This window comes from Agelaius tricolor, unplaced genomic scaffold (genome assembly GCF_023055355.1).
Source record: "Agelaius tricolor isolate 1412-34295 unplaced genomic scaffold, bAgeTri1.0.p SCAF_24, whole genome shotgun sequence".
In the NCBI taxonomy this organism is placed as follows: Eukaryota; Metazoa; Chordata; class Aves; order Passeriformes; family Icteridae; genus Agelaius; species Agelaius tricolor.
Genome location: NW_027269284.1, coordinates 11,877,364 through 11,891,504, shown reverse-complemented (window position 1 = coordinate 11,891,504; position 14,141 = coordinate 11,877,364).

The following is a 14,141-nucleotide window of genomic DNA, read 5'->3' as shown; positions in this document are numbered from 1 at the left end:
AGCATTACAATCTTCCAGATGTTCATGTACAAATGAAGGAGGTGCCAGTGACCACTGGCTTTTATACTGGTCCCTCTGAAGTCACCTGAATATTTTCCATAAGCATAACCAGATCCATTAGAATCCTGGAAAGGAGATAAGGGCAATGTAAATGCATAAATAATGTTATTTATTATAATTAAAATTGAGAATACTGTTCAGTGGTTCAGCAACATAAGCAACAGGTAATTGAAGATTTCACTTTCCCAGGGAAATAAAATATTTTTCCTGGCATCATATAATTTTCTTTCACACTTTTTATGATGTACAATCTATTTTAGGAGATTTTTTTAAGAGGCCTGTCTTTTTTAGGATCCTTTTGATGTGTTTTGTTTAAAATATTTACTTTTAATGGGTTTAATATGCCAAGAGAATGTTAAAGGTATCAGTAGGGAAAAAAGTGTAAACAGATAAATAAAGAGTACAAATACTTGGAGTACATGGTTATCCTCAATGTCAATCCAACCCTGTTAATAAGGGTCTCTTTGAAGAGACCATGTAACCTTCTTTTGACCTTTAAAAGAGACATGCCCAAACTTGACTTAGTTGAGAATCATTTGTTACTTCACATGAGTAATTTAACATGTTGGCTAATAAACTTGAGCTGCATTTTATTTCAAGTTACATTTCAAGTTTGAGTCTGTTTAGGATTTCCAGACCTTTTGATACATAACAGCTCATTATAAATATTATGAGAGTTCTGTTGGATATTTCCATCTTTAAGAGGAAAACAATTTCAAGGCTGAGAAAAAAAATGTTAAGTACAACATAGACTTACAAAACAGAAGGCTGACTTGGACATCAAGCATCCAGTTCCCTATATGCTAAGTAACCATAAAAGTCCCACTTCTGAATTGGTTAAACATCTTAAAAAAGAGAAATTTTTACTGTAAATGCTGTCTGTGTTTTAACACTCATCCAGATCCTCTGCTGACATGTAGAGTCTGTCTTTTATTTTCCAGCTTAAATGAGCTGGTTAATAACTTTTCTTTCTTTTTTTCTTTTTTTCCATGGGATGGTATTTACTTTAAGTAGTTCTTCAGCTGCCTTAGTGTTTACATCTTTTGGACTAGGAAATACCAGTTCACCATGGTGTGCTGGCGTAGACGGCCTGCTTGAAGAATATTAACAGACATTAACAGAAAGGAATCCTAAGTTCCTTGGTTACAAATGTGTTGCAAGAGAAAGAAGTGGGAAGAGAGTGTCTTTTCAGATACAGACAGGAAATAGATACACAGGAGAAAGAGTCTCATTAGGTCCACAGAAAAAGCTATTTGAGTTTTGTCAGACTATTGCAAAATATTTGTGTTTGCTGTGCGACAATCATACAAGAATGAACAGCTCTCACTTTCTCTGCTTTGTTCTGTTCCTTTATTTCCTGGATTACAATTTTTTAAATATTCTCTCAAATGTTGCTGCAGATTCTTGATTCTTCATTTGGTTTTTAATTTGAGTGTTGTGTCATCCCAGCTGTCTTCTTTGTCATCAGACAGAATTTGAAGTGTGTGTTCTGCACTGCCTAGAGGTGACTGTAGCAATTGTAGCTTCAGGGTTCTCTTCCCAGAAAGGTGACAGAGCTGGAACTTGCCCAGGGAATTATTTGATATAATGATTTCAGGGCATGGGTACTTTAAGTAGCCCTTCCATGCTTAAAATATATCAAACACAATGAACTCATTTCTTTACTATAAAGTATCATCTCTGCAATTGGTTACTAACACAAGTTCTTCATTTTCGTTCCTGGCATGAACCAAGGGAATTTTATGGTTTTCTTTTTTTGAATAGGTTCTTAAACACAAAAAAAGGACAGTTTTTAAAAACTATTTTTGGTTTTTTTTTTTTTTTTAGGTTTGTTGGGTAAAGAGAAAAGATGATGAAGTAACAATTCAGCATGTCATTACAATCAGAAAAGTCTCTATGTCAGAAGTACTTCTCACACTATATTACATCACCACTTAAGGAATCACAGCTTCTTTGTTTAGGTGCCTTTTAATGACAGAGAAAAACAATTCTTTCACAAACGAAAACGTCCTGTTAACAGCTGAAGTCACAGCTCAGTTTGCCTCTTGGCTGGGATACACATTCCATCTGGAGCTCTATCAAGACAGTGCAGGGAGGTCTGGCAGCTGAATAATGAACTCTAAGTAAATAGGTCATTACAACACATTGTTTCTGTGTTACTGGATTTCCACAATATGTCAGATTGGTTATGAGCTTGCAGCCTGGATTCTCATCTAAGTAGGGTAACCCTACCTCTCCTAAGTTCAGGTGGCAGAGATGTCAGTCTGAGTCATCAGGGACATTACAGTGTTCTTTTTTGAGCACTTCCTGACCAGGTACAATAATGCATATAGTGGCTTGTATTTAGAAATCTGCTTTCTTTAAGATGAAAAAACCTTGTACCCAAAAAACATTATGTAGGGTAAATCTAAATTATAGTTTTTAAAGGCTTGTAGATTTATAAGAATCATTCAGATTCAGAGAATACCATACTAGTGCACTGCTATCAAGTGTTTCTTGAATAGATATATATGTACTCTGAATTGGATCTGAAATGTTAAAAAATTATAAAACTCATCAGTACATGTATATCCATCAAATTTCTATTTCTGCTCTTATTCATATTCATATGTATGAAAGAAAACTTTCTTCTGTTACCTATTCATTACACTCTTGCTCATATGCTTGCATATAAATTCCAATAATTTTTGCTCCTGGTCTTTTGTGAGAACTTATTTCTTAGTGTGCAGCACACTGTATAGATCATTCAGATTTTTTCAGAACTGCGGGCTGGCAAACCTCTGGTTGTTAAATGTCAAAATTACAATAGAATTGTGCTCTGTACATCTATTGTTTTACTTGAATAAATCTTGTAAGACACAGGATTGATTCCTTACATCTCAGCTTGAATAATTGGTGCTTACTCAGACTTTCTGAAGCCCTTATTTGCAACTTCAGTTTGGCTTCCTAATTAGCAATCCCTCATTGTCATTTGAAATGGACTTAGAATTAACAGATCTGCCCAGTTATCATTTTTACTGACATATTTGAAGGTAGTACACATTTGAGGCTCATCCTTACCTCTGTGCCTTTGTTCTGCTCTGCGGCTTTTGTGCTTTACCCCCTTGGCTGCCATAATGAAGTGGAAAGAGACAAGTACTGTGCTATAACCAATGGTAAATACATACCTGAACTCAGTGTGCATTTTGCCATCTGCCAGAAGTCACGATTTCCGTAACAGGAGAGATTTTTTTCTCCTAGAGTTGCAGTCTGAGACCCCTTTTGATGGCAAACATATTTCTTAGACTTCTTGCTCCACCGTCCATCCACAGTCAACTTTTTTCTTCCCAAATAACATTCATTGCTTTTGGGTCTGATAGATTTCTCTCTCAGAATATAAATACAAAAAACAAAAACAAATGAAATATAGGCACACAAGCTACTTTTTATTTAATAGTGCTCTTAGTTTTATTGCCTACTTAAGGTTGGTTACCAGTATTCTTCTATTTATATTTAGGCAATTTTAATCAAATTGCATTTCTCTAAAGACAAATATTTCAAACAAGACTATGCTTCCACTCTCTAGAATAAAAAAAGAAAAGAAAAGTATAAATTATGATCATTAGAATGTCCCATATGTAGCAAGGCATGTATAGACAGACAGCCATGCCCTGGACTAAATCCTACACAGATACAAACTCTACAATTGAAAAATCCTCAGTTGTGAATCATTTATGACTGTATGCTCAGATTTTTAATTGGGTTTTTACACACTCTTTGTAAATATTCTTCTCATACTATCCTCTCTACAATAAGCCCTTCCCTTTCTCTTCATACTTATCTGTTTCTTCACCAGTGTAGTCTTGGAGGAAAATCTGAGCCTGGATTTTATTTTATTTCCACTTAAATCCTTGAAATGTGGAATTCTTTACTTCAGGGGTTTAAACTAGACCCTCAAGGCTACCTTGGCAGACTTCTCTGGTTTTAGAGGATGGATTTTTCTGTTTTGTTTAAGAAGGTATCACAAGGAATGACTCTTTAGAACTTTCAGCATGCAGTAAAAAATAAAGATGACTAATATCTATTTAGCAAGTAATGATGGCTTAGCAATATTTACCACTCTGATTTAGCCTCTCTGGCTCCATTACTTAGGATATTTTCCTGAATTAAATTTCCCTCAGTTCTATAGCCAGCAGCTGTCCACAGGAAAATAAAAAAAGTCTCAAATACTCCAGACATAATGATTTCATATTTCTAATAGGTTCCTTTAACTGCCCAATCAAAACGGTCTCTTGTGCCCTCTAGCATGTGGTATGTCATTTTAAAAAAGTTCAAATCAAGCAGCTAGAGAAATACTGGCTGAAAAAATAAAAAAAATTATCTTAATGGCTTTTCGTTTTTTTCAATATCTAATAATTGATCAATAGAAAGGGGAGAATGTGTTTCCTTCATCTCTGCAGCTTTGCTCTGGAGCTGAAGTTGATAACCACACTGGGCCTATTTAATGAGGATGTTCATATGAAGTTTTTGTGGTTGCTTCCCAGCCTCAAAAGGATTGTGCTGTTTTTCCATTTATGTCTAAGTGTCACAATATTTTGTTTCTAAATGGTTAGGTTAGGTCATCTTGAGACCAGCTGTACTAAAGGATTTAAAGAAATACAAGAACATGTATACTTAATACGTTTTTAGCTCTAATTTGTTCCCTAGTATATTTAGCCTAAACTCACTAGACAAATCTGTGCCTGGCAATTTTAGTGGAGTTGACTGTCAGTTTGCAATAGATTTTTCCTGCAGAAACTTTGCATTACTTTGATGTTTTAAGAGATTTGTTTCTATACATCACTTTTATTTGTCCTTGTAGACAAAAAGAAATATTCTCCTCTCTTGTTTTAAGTGATACCAAAATATTTGCTAAAGTTCTGCCAGTGCTGTTTGTGGCTTCTGAATCATTAATTTACTTGTTGAAATAGTTGGGTTTAATTTAATAGAGATTTCTTGAGATCCAAAGGTAAATTTTAATGAAAGTATAAGTAAATAAATGAACAAGCATATATTAACTATTACAGCTCAAGTAAGGATTTTTTCCAAAGATTTTATCAATAATGTATGTATGAAAAGAGTATACCAGCTACACATGGGCATCTCAGATTTCTAGAAATATAAAAACTATATTAATATAAAATAATTTTATCAATATAATATAAAATCAGAACTATATTTCAATAAAACAAGAAGCAGCTTTTCAATTACTTATGTTCTCTCAAGCCACTACTAGTCAAAGCTAGAATTTCTGTACGCTGCTAAGGTACACTGTGAATTATTAAATATTTGCTATTAATCAAATTGTGTCAGAACTGATCGTCACCAAAAAATGGCAATTTATATCTCCTGTGCATTCTGAACTGCAATTCATCTAAGAAAACTTATTCGGGGAAATGCACATTTCTTCTGGAGTAAAAATATATATCAGAGCAGATTTTTTCTAAGGAATCTGAGATGATAGGGCTTGAGACTTCAGTAGGAAGGAAGATTCCTTTGACAACAGTAGAAACTTTGAATCATGCTCCCACTGAAAAATCCTTTAATATTTATGTAAGAGAAAATTATTTAAATCATTTAAGTAGTCATTTGAAAGCATAAATATACACCTTTTCATTCAGTAAAAAAACCTTCAAATTAATAAATTGTTTCCCTAATTCACTGAACTGAATTTTAGTTTTCAGAAAAATCAGTAAATACATAAGGCACAGACTTTTTTCCCCAGTATATAAAGTGCTTGACTATAAAAAGTCTTAAGGAAAAGCAATTTAAAGAGGCTTGCACAAAGTTGTAACCAGCTATTCTCCCCAAATCAGGTGCTTAGTTTATAACAGTTTAAAGAAACACAAAGTTCAAAGTTATAGTTCAACATTTTAGACCCTTTTACTAGAAGCACCCCAGTAAACAGAGAGTGATGTTTAGCATCACTATGTAACTATGATTTTTTTTTAAACTCATAAAACATGAATTTCCTGATTTTGCTGGTCCCACTATACCAAATAATATGGAAAATATTGCTCTCCCCAAACCTTAGATTTTTTCCTCTTGTATAAAATTATGTTCTAACCCTCATGAGCATAGTAAGCTCAGCTGCAAAATCTTATAAATTTACATTTTTACAGAAAAAACCCTAACTTTTTCTGTCAAATTATTGCTTTAAATGTGTGTGAAATGACACAAAACTGAGAAAAATCCTATTCTTATACACTGATTAGGTAGTATATAAAGGAATGGATGAACAATGGAGGAAACAGAACATTCCACAAATGTATAGGGTATAGGGTAAATCTGTACAGGATTTTCTCAATTTCATTTATGTACCTACTGGTGCAAGTGAATGTCTGTTGCTGTAAATGGTAGCAGAGGACAGATATTTAGGTATATATATATATATATGTATATATATAACCTAAATATATATATTTAGGTATAGAACTAAAATTTGGTTCATTGTAGAACAAAACTTAGAAAAATATGTGCAATGTATTGGACGTTGTGCATAGAAGTGAGAGCACATTTAAATCACAGGAAACTTTCTGCATGCAGAGCATGGGAACTCCACAGCACCCGGGTGGGTGAGTGCCCCATGGTCTCATTTCTGATGGTGTTCAGCTGCTGCAGGGAAGGGTGGGACAGACAGACATAAAATCTGTCCTGCTGTCACACAGTGCCTGACTCCTGCTTTACCATGGGAAACTTGGTATTCTGCAGACAGAATGTGTTTTCTATAATGAAACGTCCATCTCTGTTAAAATCATAATAATAACACTAAAAATGTCCTGAAAATGTTTGCTAATCTTTTTCAGTTTAGAGGTTTTAAATTTTCTTCAGAAAAGTAGAAAATTTTGGAAAGAAGACACTTCTACTATTTTCTTCAGGAAATTTCTGTGGATGCTTCAATGGATATTTGTTCTTGTTTCCAGCTGAACACTATAATTTAATATTCTTATTATTAATATATTTTAACCTTGGTAAGCCAATGTCCTCAGTGCTATTTTCTGGCAATCAAATTATACAATTGTGGATTTCTTGAAAAGGAATCTCTGTTATTCTGTGTGGTTTGTTCCAGTTTTTCAACTGCCATTCTGCATTCAATTTGGGAAAAAAAAATAAGAACATCAGATGCCCTGCAATTTCTGCCCCATTCATTGTTCTGCTTTGTCAGACTATCTCTTCTTACCCTCACATCTCTTTTTTTTTTCCTTGTAAAATGGAAACATCCCCATGCCTTGAAACTTTCTGTTTTCCCCCATTTCTTAACTTCCTCAAAACCTCACACTGCATCTACAGCCAGTATGATGGAGGGACTGTTGCTGGGGTGAGACCTCACCTGATTTTTGCAGTGCAGGAAACATTAAAAGTAAGGGGAGGTGATGGACAAAGACAGAGGGCAGTAGCAGCTATCAAAGAGAAAATGAGCTAAATAGGAGTGTGAAAAGGCCAAGGAGGGGGCAATGCAATGTGAATGCACTAATTTCTGCATGCATTCTATTGCTGCCTGACAACACCGCATGCAATCCTCTCATACAGGGAAGCAATAAAAAGAGTATTCTTCCAATATTATACCACCATCACTTCCCTGCAGCTCTTTCAGTTTGAGAGCCCTCCCTGCTATAGAAACTCACAAATAGCTGTTCTATAAGCAGGTACTAATAGAGACACAAGCTAACATACTTTCTTTAAGAACATTTCCTATTCTTTTACAAAATGCAGTTAAGTAGAAATACATTTTTTAAGTAAAAGGAATTAATGAAAAAATCCCAAACAAACAGAAACATAAAAAGAATAAAAACCAAATTCTGAATTACTTTTTCCTGTCCTCACTCAACTGTAAATAAACATGAAATGAGAAATGAAAGCCATATTTGTGCCACATATTCCATTTACTAAGAGGCAAAAGAGTCATTCACAAGTTCCATTATGTGGTCATAAACTGTAGATGAGTTCCTTATGTTTGTCTTAATAAAAAAATGCCACTGTCTACTGATAAATTGAACAAATCCCACTAGATCCCAGCCCTCAGGCCTCATGGCAGAAGAAAATGTACATTTGAATGTTCAATTAAGCCAATCTTCTAAACTGAAGAGGGAGAAAACAACTGTTTAAGGTCTATTCCTGCAGTGACAAACATCATTCATCTGTAGGCCCAGATGTGTTATTTAGAAAGGCAACCACTATTACTAAAAAAACTCCTCTGTGAACATGCATGGATGACTTGAGCTCTTCCATCCCTCACAGCCAAGGTATAAAGCTCACCAGCTGAGCAGCAAGCCTGGTAGCTCTCTTCCTGGGGCTCCTTCACAGGTAACATTTTTTTGTATAATGGTGCCCTTTAACAAAATATTTTTGTATTACTAATCCTTTTAAAATTATACTCAACAACTCAGAACCACTACATAGAAATTCCAACTGCAGCCCTTGCTTTTGAAATTCTATACCACAGTTTGTTTTTTAAGACAACACATAGCTGCTAAGAGATATAATAAATGAATACATTAAGCACTCTCCCACACACAGAATTAATTCAAATGTAGAGCATCTTATAAGAAATACTCTACATGTCCCTCTTTAGTCTATTGTTTAGTTAAATTGTTCTAGAATATTAGTGGTTTGGCATTACTCTCAATTATTCACTGAATTTGCATTATGGCCAAGGTTTCAAAAAGCATGCCTCAAATTAAAAGGTGAAAGTCCTTATTTCTGGAACTAAATGAATGCCCCAAGTCAAAAATGACCTTATTATAAAAAACAAAACAAAATAAAACAAAAAAATTTCAGTACCATAGGAAGTGGCTCATTTCCCACATCACCCCATTTCTTGGGCTGGTGTAAATGCTTTATGTGACCATTCTGACTATGTTATTGGCCTAGGAGAATTTTATTTTGGAGTTCAATGTTTCAATTATTTTTGCTGTGTCACAATGCACACAGTTATGCTGTCTCAAATGAGGGAGGAAACAATAATGGACATGTGGAGGAGGAGTTGTTTAAGCTAATACTAGCCCAGAAAACACTTTTGTGAACATGTTTATGTCAGCAAGGTGGTTCAGTGGATAGCTGAAAATAATTTCTTACAAAAAACACTAGTGTTTTCACTTCTGAACAGAAAGAATTGCAAATGCTGTTTATTTTTTGATGAAGCCAGGAACCAAGGAAGCCTTGTCCCACAGCTGCAGCAGGGAGTGGGGCAGGACTGGCTCTTCTCCTCTGAGGTCACAGCCATCATCACAGCCAAATTCCTGCAGTGGGACACAGTGAGGGCCCCCAGTATTCTTCTCCAGAAACTGAGGACGAAATGCAGATAAGATTCTAAGGCAAAATTTTAAGCTTAAAATTGAAATTTTTAAAGTGGTATTTTGCTTGGGGTTTATCCCAAGTGAATGTCCCTGCTTGCACTTCCCCTTCCCCTGCCAGCCATTTTTCTGGCTGACTACAAAGCTGACAAACCAACAAAAGACCACAGGTATTCACATGATGCTAAGTGGTATTTTGGGGAATCCAAGACCCTTTTTTGACTTTGCCACAATTTGAATTTTAAGAATTTCATGTTTAAGAAGAACAAGAAATTGTCTGTGGTTGCTCTTCCAATCCATCATGCTTATTTTTCTGTCTACTTGCTCCTTCTAACACAGTACTAGAGAAAGATTTATCCATGAAAGCAGCCATTGCTGGCATTTTTTCTCACAGTAAAACATGTATTTCTGCTGTTAAGGGATAAAAAATGAAGAGCAAAGCAAAAATGTACTTTAGAGTTATTGAATATGAATGTATACATATTTGTTTTTCTTTTAAATTAAAAGCTTGTGCTGAATAAGAAGCTTGTAAGAACAAAGGTCCCACATGTTCATTTGTAAAAGCAATAGTTCTTAAATAGTTTTATCTTATAAAAAACATTACATATAATTTATACAGCACTTTAAAAACCTAGTTTGGGAAACTAATAACTAATCACAAAAAACCAATTGAATGCTCTGGCAAAATTCAATAAAATAAATTCTAATGGCCAGAGGTAGAAGTCATCAGATTATTTTTAGCATTTATATATATATTATTTTTTACTAATACCCGTGAATGGTGGGTCAGTACTATGTCACTCAAATGTAACAATCCAATAATCACTGTCCATTCTGGTAACATTGTCCAAGACAAAAGACTGGTGGAAGAAGGAAGGTGTGCAAGGCAACAGAGAGGCAATACTGGTTAGCATCAGAGAAGCTTCAGTGCATGAAAATCAGAGCATGGCCAAGTTCTTTCAACCTTCATACAGTAAAAGAGTACTTCAATAACTTTATTCACACTTATGAAAATTATGGTATGCCAAAGGAGGTAGTGTGAATATATTTGCTGGAAAAGTTAACAAATTGCTATGAAAAATCATATAGGGAAAATCTTGAAAAATCTTTCAAAGTTTGATATAATCATAGACAAGGTTTGATATAATCATAGACAAGGTTTCAGTAGAAGAATAAACAGAATTCAGTGGAAGAATATAGATGGATTCATAGCACTGCAAAAGCACAGTATCACTTCAGATATTAGTATTTTTATCACTAATATAACAGTAGAGCTTAGGAGGGCAAGTCATGCTCTTCTGATGAGGAAACTCAAAGCAAGCGTGTCATTCAAAAATACTTAAAACTTCTTTCAATATTTCCACATGTTTTACTCTTTGTATGCCTTTGGGTCAAGTTTCTCAGTAGCTTCACTACAATATTAATTTAAATTATGAAATTATAGAAGAAGAATTTTGATAATTTGAAACTTTTCTTGGGATGAAAACATCCCTCACTCAGGGGTGCTTTGAGACCTGAAATGAAATAGTTTAAATTTGACACCACCATATTAGGGTTTTCCCACTCTGGAGGATAACTCTTTTTAGATGTTTTCTGCTTCATAAATATAAATGCTCACTTTGTGAACAGCATTTGCCCATTCTGACATAAAATAGAATTTAAAAAAAATATCAAGTACTCTGCAGAAATACCAAACTCTGAAGTTCCAAGAAAGAAGCTCTACCTCCCACATTATCTCTGTGAACCCTGTCACATGTTTAAACTCCAAGAGCCTGAACTGAAGGTGATGTTTGCAAATATTACCACTCTATTTTTCCAGCCAAAAAATCCAACCTGATAATCTGGAATCCAACTGGATTGGGATTGGTGTTAGATGAAACTATGCATTATGTAGGAATTTTACATGAAATAAGCTGTCTTGCATAGCTTGTGGATTTATATATAAAGCTCAATTCATTTGAGGAGCACTTTATTCTTATCATCCATCAGCCAAAGTGAAGTTTTCACTGTAACTCCACTGTAGATTGTATTTAATATAAACTTCCTGAGTCAAATACCATTATTTCTAAAATAACTTGAAAAATCGTTTGCATATTTCCCAGAATGTCACTTTGGGATATTGGTTAGACTTTTAACCAGTATAAACCTGACAATTGTTTCTGCTCCAAATATGCACATATTTTGACCATCAAAAAACTGTGCAGATTAAGTAGAAAAAATATTTTTTTGTAAAAGAGCCAAAAATGCAGCATTACTTTAAAAGAAAGTTATCTCTGAAGATCACCATTCATTCTCAGGTCTGTATAGGGAAACTGCATTTTTTACTTATAGATATATATGGAATCCCAAACCCCATTATTAAAGCCAAAAATCTTGCTACTCTAAATTGCTATTTTAATGCATCTGAATAACCTTGATTATGGAATAAAATGGAACTTTTATTATGCTAGTACAATAATTTGATTAGAGCTTCAGAACAAATCAGGAATAGACTGCAATAGTCTTTGATAACAATTTTTCCAATGGAGCTACATAACATGGGAAAAAATCATCTCAGGAGTAATTGCAGATGAACTCAGTAAAGAGCCTTATAAGGTGGTCCAGATTAAAATGCCATTTTAGTACTGTTGTGGTGATGAAAATGGGCCAGAGGTGGCCTTTCTAAAATTCTGGTTGAACTGATACTGAAGAGAAAGGGTAAGAGTATGGTCTCTAAGGAAGATGTGTATTGGAAATTTTACACGGGGTTGGATGTCAGGTAATCCCTGGTCTCCCCTACATGATTGCTTTCTACATATTTCCATCCCTGTTTCTTGTACTGTGCCATAACTACATATGCACAGAACTCCATAGAACTCTAAAATAGATGGAAAATGCATTTCTCCTCTTCAGTGGTCTTTTGGCCATCACAGTCTGACTTTCTCTGTTCTCTCCCATCCACAATGATGTCCTGAAAGAGTGGAACTGCAGTGCTATGGGAAAATGAGAGGAACCCATCCCAGAACTCTTTACAACCTGATATAAATTGGGTCCTGTACAAACTTTTAAAGGGAAAAATGCAAGCCAACTTACTGTCCTTTCTTTCAATACTTCACTAAATTAAAGACCTGGCCTCATCACTGAGAACTGCAGGGTAGGGTTAAAAATATCCCAGATGGTGTGAATTAAATTCTCTGGTAGATCTATAGGGTTTTTTTTACAGGTCCATGAAAGCAGCACTATAATATCAAGACTAAAAATATATCAATAACTTACTATATTTTTATCTCTCTATATAACACATGTTATATGTAGTTTAAGCATGATATACAAACATATATGTAATATGTATATAAATACATATAATTTTATAGTGTACAGACAGGAGAAAACAATGTTCAAATAAATACTCCCTGTTCCATCAAAGAGATAATACAAAACCTAATTAATGAAGCATCAGCATATACTTCACTCAAAACACTAAAGTGAGCTTGTTAATAGTTACTTCATCTCTCCCTACAGATCTCAGGCATTTAATGTAACTTCCTCTAATAAAGACTCTCAGCAGAACAGTTTGTTGTGACAGGACTGAGTTGGACAATCCCTCACACCCTACAAATCTTAAAAGAAACGTACATACCTGCATTCTGAAGATACTTTCTTCATAGGAAAGAAACATCCTTGGATTACAAATATTGATTTTTGGTTTTGAATTTTTGATTTTTTCCACAGGTCTTTATTTGATTAACAAAAGGAAACAATGAAAAGATGGTTGAGGTTATGGTAAATACAACTTAGCTGCTTCAGTGATGGAAGATTTAGATATCTTGAAATAAATAATTGTATGTTAGAAGAATAGTAATTTATTTGGCTAAATGGTTCTCATTATATTTTATTCCTCTCAATATGTTCACTAAAATTCCTGTATAGCACTGAACATTTGACATTGTGTGTAGCAGGTGTCTTTCTTAAAACTTGTCCATTTTTGGCTTCACTCTTGGGTGAGGTTTAATTCTTTCTCACAGGTGAGAGCAAATCATTTGAGTACACATATATTTTTTTAAGAAAAGAAGCACCTGAAGTAAATGGGACTCTGCATGCTTGAGGATGAGCATTTCTTATTCATGTTTGGCCTTGCCACTATTTGAGAAGGTACTGAAGGCAAAGGGTATTGCCAGGCACAGTGTGAAAAGTGCTGTGAGCCAACACAATAAAGAAAAAGAGGCAGTAATCAGGTAGGTAGAGCTGAAATAAAATTCCTTTATACTCTGGTCCATGTATGGACAGATTAGAAGCCAAACCCTCCTGATGGAAGTTTGAAACCTCAAACTGGACCCTAACCATCTGCCCTTAGATTCTAGAGAAGCAGAGTGCAGAGTCCACACCATGCCCCCCATGACCATTTTGTTTTGCCTGTTCCAAGGTGTAGCTTCTTTTGCTGTTTTCCATGCTAGGTTATTTCTAACTGGGGTTAGCATACCCTCTAGTGATTTCTACTTTCTGACAGTTTTTATATAAATAAAATAAAATTTAGAATATGAATCTAAATTTCAACTTAAAAGTTTGGTTTTATGCATTTTTACTTGGAAAAGTTTGGCTCATCTTTAATTCAGTGCCAGCCTCTGTGCGTTTATATGTGTGCATGTACACATGAATAGATTTACTTTTTGAATATATTTTTTAATGAATTAATCAGAAATGCTAGCCACATTTGTCTAGCTGGGTGTCATTTTCTTCTCAAAACCAGACCACTCCTTTGGATGATAATTACAGTCCTCAGATACCGAATTA